Source organism: Bacillus rossius, chromosome 2 (genome assembly GCF_032445375.1).
Source record: "Bacillus rossius redtenbacheri isolate Brsri chromosome 2, Brsri_v3, whole genome shotgun sequence".
NCBI classification, from domain to species: domain Eukaryota; kingdom Metazoa; phylum Arthropoda; class Insecta; order Phasmatodea; family Bacillidae; genus Bacillus; species Bacillus rossius.
Genome location: NC_086331.1, coordinates 97,086,374 through 97,094,901, shown reverse-complemented (window position 1 = coordinate 97,094,901; position 8,528 = coordinate 97,086,374). Strand labels below are relative to the sequence as shown.

General features: G+C 32.4%; 1 non-coding gene across 1 annotated transcript; it reads left to right on the top strand.

Moving 5' to 3' along the window:
- The first annotated feature begins 7,467 nt into the window (after positions 1-7,467).
- On the top strand, positions 7,468-7,539 carry Trnaq-cug (transfer RNA glutamine (anticodon CUG)). Its single transcript has one exon. It is a non-coding gene; the product is annotated as a tRNA-Gln (tRNA).
- Positions 7,540-8,528: the final 989 nt, after the last annotated feature.

The window sequence follows — 8,528 nt, the reverse complement described above, 5'->3', positions numbered from 1 at the left end:
TGTTTGTACGCGATTTTGATGAAATTTTGTGTGTGAGTTCACGGGGATTCGAGGATGGTTTAGATTCACAATTGGATATTTTATCTCGATTCTGAGTTAAGAAAAACTAAAAATACACGCTTTAAAAGCAAAAAAACTAAGCATTGTTGATAATTAGCCTCCATGGCAACGGGCTTTTGCATTGTTGTTGCCTTCTGCGTAACCATGGGAAAGGTTTTTGGTAACGGCAGTGGCGTGCCCAAGAGGAGGGGTATGTATAATGAGAAGATACAAAATGTCCAGCGTAGAAATACTTACCGCCATATCCATATCTCACAAAAAGTACATTTGGGCAGGACAATGTCTGTCGGGTCCGCTAGAAAGATATATAGAGAGATAGAGATATAAATAGAAAGATAGAGTTATAGAGATATACATAGAGAGATAGAGAATTAGAGAGATAAAGAGAGATGCTTAGTATACGTTTAAAAAATTACAAAAAAAAAAATTGATTGAGGCATTGCAACGCATGCCGGGCATTATCTAGTAGGCCTATATATATTTAGTACATATGAATACATTATGTAGTGTCTATATAGCTGAGACAGTGAGTAAATATGCTTTGTTCTAAAAAATTACAATGTTTCATGAGACAGCTTCAAGTAAAAGAATGGATCTCCATTTTTCGTGTAAGTTACTACGTACTAGGGGCATGCAATTTTCGAGAAAACATTTCGATACGATCTGTTCGTGAGAATACTGTATCACCGTTTGTGTTTCATGGTTTGTCTACTGCCGGCACACGATGCGCAGCGATTTTGTGCGGAGGCAAACTCGTCCCGATTGGCCGGGCAAAGGTGACCATGGCTTCTCTTGCACGACGAGAAAACTGCATGCGCGGGCATACATTACTGCAGTGTGACGAGCGCTCAGATTGTATTGTTGACGCAGGTGTTTCAAGCCTACGAACTGTCCTGGGGTGACGTGCGGTGTGCGGACTGGCTGACGACTACATCGTGTGACTAAAATTTTCACCAATATGCGACACGCAAACACGATAACATTTGGCTGGAATAAATATCGTTGCAAAGAGGGTGCAGCCAAGTTCAAAAAACATACAAATTAATAAAAAAAAAAATGTCACGAACTTATGCCAAACTAATGTTTTTTTTCGTAAAAAAGATGCAACTGCGTTCATTTTCAAAATAGTTTTTTTCCACGAGTTAAAATTAGTGAGGCTGCCTCCCTCTTACAGTTCATCAGCATGTTCCAATTTTTAATATTCTACTCTTCATTAAGAGTAGACACAGTTGGGCTTTCAGGAAATGTTTCGATCACCGTAGTTTTCAAAACACTGTGGACTCTTCCTACTCCATTAGTAGGGACAAGGAAATTTCGAATTATCTTTTGGTCTACAGGTGAACTGAAAGCATGTAGCCTACTGTAGCCTACTATACCTCTCTGTTGCTCTGACGATTCGGATCGCAATTGTGTGGACACTCCCCTTTACGACTGCAGGCAAGTCAACTGCCAGCTAGCAGCATGGTGACCGAATCACATCGACCCACTGTAAATAAGAGAAGGTTCCACAGTAAGGAATCAGCCAATAGGAAATAATATGTGGGTAGGGCACACATTGACCTATACCGCGAAATTTCCTGGTCTTTACTGTACAACCATGCGTCATTAATAAATATGGAAAATAATTCCTCTCCTTTATCACGAATAACCTTACTGGTTATACCTAAGCAAGTCGAGTATAGCCTGAAGTGAAATAAAATTGCGAAATAATCTTGTCTCTACATATAACTAGCTGAACATTTTAGTTTGAACAAATTCCAAAATAGTAAATCTTCGAGTTTCTTCATGCATATTTATTGGACGTGAAGTTAAATTCTTATTTTTTTTTGGCTTCAAAGTAAAAAATATATATCTACTGAAAAGTAAATACGAGTAAGTATAGGCTTGTGTTATGTTATGCGTGGTAATCCACTTTGGTATTAAAATATATGTCATTGATATGTTTTAAGTAACATTCAAACAAATACATTGATTTTACTTGACCCGAAATAGAAATAACTAATTTACCTTTAGGTTATTTCACCTAAATTCAATCGAAATAAAATTTTTTTACAAATACGTTAGAAAATTTTAAACGACAACTGACACTTTCCCAATATGAGATATGTGAAAATAAATTCTCTCTGAGGTTGTAAAAATAAGGGCTTGCACAGCAGTTTATAAATAACTTTATGTATATGATGAAGACCATTCATAATTTAATTCACCTCACGAAATAAGTATTGTTGACCGTTAATGCTTTTATTAACACAGTGTGTGTTTTTTTAATGCAGTTTTCCAATGTAAGTAGTATCTAAATTTGTGTGTCAACTCTAGTTTTAACTGAGAGACTGCACATATTAAAGTGGTGATCTTCATTGAATTAACAGTTTTATTCCGTATTTTATCGCAGTACAGTTTATTTTTGAATTTAATTATAAATTTTTAAAAAACTTAGATTTCTTAAAAAAACCAAGGTTAGTAAAGTTTCTATGATTTTCGGGAAACCAAGTTTTCAGGAATTTATAAAGGAATTTCTACGGACACTGTTATGTTTATGATAAATTCTTCGATGTACATGCGATTTATTTAGATTAGAACACCACAAAAATGTACGAGTAGGTCTCAGTTCTTGCTTCAGTTAAAATACTAACCGCCCCTCAAACATTTTTACAAAACTTAAACAGCACTCATTGAAACCAACAATTTTAAAAAAATCAACTGTAATTTTATCATGAATTTTATTTAAAAATAGGACAAAAGCAAAAAATTACACAATTAAAATCATTTTAGGGTTCCATCCCTTTAAGTGAATCACAGATGTTCAGTATGACAGGTATAACGTGTTTTTTTTAGCCCAGTTGTATGCGGAAATAACTTCTCGTACTAACTGTACTGACCGTAAGCATTAAACAATCGAAATGTTAATAAATACACGTGTTGCAGTCTAGCAGGCAGAAACGTTTTTTTATCGATAGACATCTGTGGTTACCGATGAGAAAAGCGAGTTTTTTTTCAAACTTACTTACCCGGAGACCTAGCAATGCTAATAGACAGGGCTTCTACATTCTTGATATCAAATTAACATAAGAAAACCTAATTAGGTATTTCGAATCAAAAATCTTTGCTACGTGAGAAAGAAAGTAAGAAAAAGTTATATTTGTGGTTCTTAATAATAATTCTGTATTTTAATGTATAAGGCGTAATATTTATAAGTACGAGTATAAATTTACTAACTAGAATAAACTTGAATATATTTTAACGGTGTTTGGGAAATTACCTTGGATAGCATTTATTTTCGCATGTATCTTATTGAGCCAGTTCCATTTTTCTCCATGAATATTCGAATGTCATAAAAAAAGGTTTTAATTTCAGGTGAAAAAACATAAATGTTATTTAGTTATTGCTAAATAGAGTCAAGTCAAGTTAAAACATTGTATTTGCTTGAATATTACTTAAAACTTATTAATTACATAAATGTTAATACCAAAGTGGATTTCCACACTTAAAATAATATGACTATACTTATTGATGTTTATTTTCAGCAGAATTTTTTTAGATTTTTAGCTAAAATAAGAATAAGTATGTATTAAACTTCTTGTTAACTTTTGAAAATTAATATGTCCAAGAATTAAGCCTGCTTACCTTGAGAACATGATAAAGTTTAAGGCATTAATATGTTTGATTTTGTTCAAATTCAAATGTTCCGTTATTGATATATAAAGCCAAGATTAGTTCTCAATTTTAACTTGATTTCACTTCAGGCTATACTTAACTTGCCTATACATAATCAAGCCTTTTGAGAATATCGTTGGTCGACAACAAAGTCACACCATCTGGCAGATTGCACGTGATTGGAGAACGACTTCTTTTCCTTGTTCATAAATGACGCAGGGTTTTCAAGGCGTGCCAAGGGTACTATAGTCCAATCATGAATGTGAAGCAGAGGTGTATATGCCGTTAGTCTGCTTTGCTAGACGTTAAACCCACTAGGTAAGCTTAGCTCAAGTTGTATGCTTGAACTCTTTAGCAATATACGTGAAAATATAAAACAAAAACTATTGTACAATCTTATAATACCAAAGAAAGGGTTTTAGCTAATAATACTTTGAGATTTAAAACAGTCAATGTTACTTCCGCCAAGGATTTTACTTCCTTAAAACAGCAAATAAATAATGCTTATTCCGTAATAAAATTTGAAAGGATAAATTATGCGTTGTTAGGCCTTTGCAAAGATCCAATCTATCAGAGTTAGACACAAGACAGATTTCGATCGAAAACGCTTCTACTGACTGCTTTGTTTGATATGAACTGATCGTTAATGGAGTTTGTTTACACCGTGTGATACTGCGGTTAGAGATATTAACATGGCCAGGCGAAGATAAAGAAGTCCTTTACAACCACTTTCTTATGCGACGACTTTCATTCACCTTAACTAAAAAAATTAAGCATTTGCTGAACCTGTTAAGGCAGTTACGTTTGTAAAAAAAATTCCAGCCAGTTGTTAGGTGCAAAAAAATTCCCAGTAATTAATTCAGTTTTCATTGCAATAAGACTAAAAAAAAAAAGGATAGCGCTTCCTTCCGTGAAACTTCACATAACACAAATGAAGTCGCTTCTATCTTGAAGTTATCGCTTCGAAATTAATTTTGTGTTAGTAAATAGCTCTACGTGTGAAATTCGCATGAACTGTTCTCATGCTTAACATCCAAATTATATATCCGCACATGCTTGTTTTGGCAAGCAATTATCACCACGATATGCTTGTTTTACTGTCAAGTGTCCGTGCATAAAGTTCTCTTCGTAGATTAAAACCATCATTTATCTAAAGCATTTTAAATTCACATTGATCACCAAAAAAAATAATTAAATCTTAACTTATATACGTAAATATTATGACAATATTATTCACAAAGAACACAAACTACAGTCACAGAATACAACGCCTCTTCGCCTGTTTTTGTGTATACAGTTAAACACAGAGGCTTAATTAGGTAGTATCATAGGCTCGTAATATTTTTTGTTATGCACATTTTAAAAATAAAGTTATAATTTTACCGTATTAAATGGTTTTTATGAACTTTAAGGCAAATTTTCATGCCAGTCCTGCATATACTGACAGCATGAAATCGTGTGGTATACAGTTTTGAAATAACGTTCGTAGGCAGCCTTCGTCTTTGTACTCTTTATTTTCAGTATAAAATTCCTTTAAAAAATTAGGTTTTTTCCCAAAAAAACCCACAGGAATTTGAATTTTTGAGGCTTTTAGTACAAGTAAGAACTTGTAAAAAATTTGCGTTTACGTTCATAAACTACAATATATAAGGATGAGTTTATTAGAAAAACTTTGGAAAAAAAAACAATTATGTATAGTAAAGTAAAAAAAAAATTAAAAATCATGTGAAAAAAAATCGAAATAAGTAATCAATGCAAGAGATATGTCCATGAGGATTGCGAAGTAACAACAAGAAAAGATAAAATTCAAATATTTATGTCCTCATTTATCCATAATTTTGATAAATTCTGTTAAAATTTATTTAAATGGCTCTATTTAACTTCGTTTTGATTTAAAACACCTTAAAAAAACATATATATGAAGAATTTTATGTTGGTTTGTAAACAAGGTTATTTTTTTAAGAATTAAGAAATGCCAATATCATTCAAAGTCATTTACTTAATTTATATATATATATTTCATGTACACAGTCATAATAGTATTTAAATGTATTTATTAAATATTGAAAAGCGTGTTTCTGTATTATGTAGCGCTTTTGTTCATGTCAACCTTGGAAATTGTGAAACTTAGAACATGAGCCAACTTAAATTCATCTTGTTCCAAATATGACCCACATGCAACATTTTACGAAAACTTAAAAATAATTGTTAAAGTAAATAAAAAATTTAATTCGCTGTGATTGCATGTAGCTATGGATAAGTTAAAGTAAAGTTTCCCAAAAGTTGAAGTCTCTAACTCATTTCATACAATTATTTTAAAAATCGGCAAAGCTTGGCTATGGCCACCTTTGGTACGCCTGCCGTAGTAGAAACAAAGCATTTCAGGAAACTACTCCTTTGAGGTAGCGGAACTTCAGAGATTGCAGTGGGCTCGGAAAACTGCCGGATAACGAATCTGTGCTCATGAATATGAGTCATTCCAGGGTGTTGTAATCGAACCCGCGACCCTCGCCTCATGAGCGATGCCCTAGCACTCAAGTCCACCGAAGATCGTGTAACGCTACTTTGTGCAATATGTTACAGTGTGCAAGCTGGTGTAAAAATGCTCGTCTATTTATTTAATTTAATGGTTTTTTTATGTGTCTATCACTAAACCACGCTCTTTTACAAAGTGTAATATGAGAATAAAACAAAAAAAAATGTTTATTTAATTGCTTAACCAAATTCTAAAATTTCCAAGAAAATGAAGTAAATATCTATAAAAATCAATTAGTAACCCCTATACATAATACTAGATGGTAAAAGAATATATTTATTACATATACTAACTAAAATTATTGGATGAGTAATAAATAAAACAACTTTTAAAAGGATTAACTTATTGCAGTATGTAAATCTAACGGAAAAAGTTTTCAAAATTTCCATTATTCAAACTATGTTTTTAATAATCTATTTAATAAAATTAATTTGAACGAGTCTCTCAGTACTCGCCAATTTTTGGTTACATCTTTTATGGTGTTTGAATCAGATAGAGCCAAATTGGTTTCAACTCTTTTTGGTACGTAATTTATGTACCTTTTAACATTGAAAAGTGGCCTCCGTCCAAGCATAGATTGCATATTAAGGAGTTTAAGAAAATTATAAAATGTTTTTTTATGAACAGTACTATTGCAGTTTTAATTATTTCCAAGGATAAATTAAACAGCATATGCCAATTATTTTACAGGAGTTATTATTTGTAGCATTCAATCACTTTTATTTTCAGGCATTTCTTAAAGTTACATACTATCTTTAAGGAAGCCAAATTTCTAAAACGAAAGGGTAGAATTTTGGTTATGGCCTTAAAAGTTTTGAATGAATAATAAAGTTTTAACTCTTTTTATTAATTTTATTTGTTACTTTCAAGCGTTCAACTTGAATGTATAGAAACTAATAATGGCCTCAATATATAGTGAAAAATTGCAAACAAATGACTTCCGAAAATATGATTCGTTTTGGGATACCAAGATGTGTAATCATCGGAAAATTGGGTCATCCTTTCACGATTAGCCTAGTTACTCGCTGAATGCAGAATTTAAATACAAGTATCCTTTGTTTAATGCTGCATTAATAAAGGATTAATACTAACTATTCGAAAATAGCATATAGTGTTATTGAAAAAAAAAACGAATTTACTCACTGCACGATCTCAAATTCTTATAAAGTGAGACTTTTTTATTTTGATACAAAGAAGGTTATAACAATTACATGTATGGTTCCATGGTGTAATGGTTAGCACTCTGGACTCTGAATCCAGCGATCCGAGTTCAAATCTCGGTGGAACCTAAATAATTTTTGTATATACCTTTAATACAATCATAGACAATCAACTCATTTACAATTTCAGTTTTAAAAGAATTCATAACTTTTGTACGTTATCACAAAATATAATCATAAATAGTAATAACAAGGAAAAAAACTAATAAAGTTTCGTCCCCCGGCTAGGCTGGATTGGGAAAGAATTATATGTTAATGATTTATGCTTAAATTGTGTTTTAAAGATATTTTTTTAAAACTTTTTAAAGTTCTCCATTTGGGGAAAAAAATAAGTATAGACATTGAAATGTGAAACAACGCAACCATTCTGTGCACTGTTCAAATAAAAATACTAGCTTAAAAACCCAATGTCGCGGGTCCGATGTGGAAAGCTATTGCGTAATTGATCTAGGTCTACGCGCGCCGTCCACAAAGTATATTATGCGCTTATAAAGAGCTCCGACAAAAAGTCCCGTGACAATGTCACCAACTCTCAAAGCTATACGAGGCAGTTTCTTCCCGTGTAACTAGCCAACGCCAAAGGCGGGATAATCCAGGCTTTATTCACACAAGCCAACACTGAGCACAGCGCCAAATGCTTGTGCTAACCTTGAAGCAGGACGACTCAAGATTCGGAATATTTGAACGATAAAAAAATGACGCGTGGCGTCAGGTGCATTAGAAGTGAAACTTCACTCGTAATTAATGCATTCGAATAAATTTAAAAAATCAGTAACTCACTTAAATGACAAAAAAAATGTACACAACGTAGACCTACATTCAAAATTGATGTTTACAATTGTTATAACATAGTGACGAAAAACCTGCTAAGTGTCTTCATTTCTCTGAATATCTAATTTATTATTTTTTCCCCTCCCAAAATTAAAAAAAAACTGGGGTTTTCCGGTCTATGGGAAAATTTAATTATTTATTTATTCATGAATGACATACATAAAATAAGGAATTTTAATGTGAAGGCTGCATACGAAAGGTAATTACAAAATTATATACGACATATA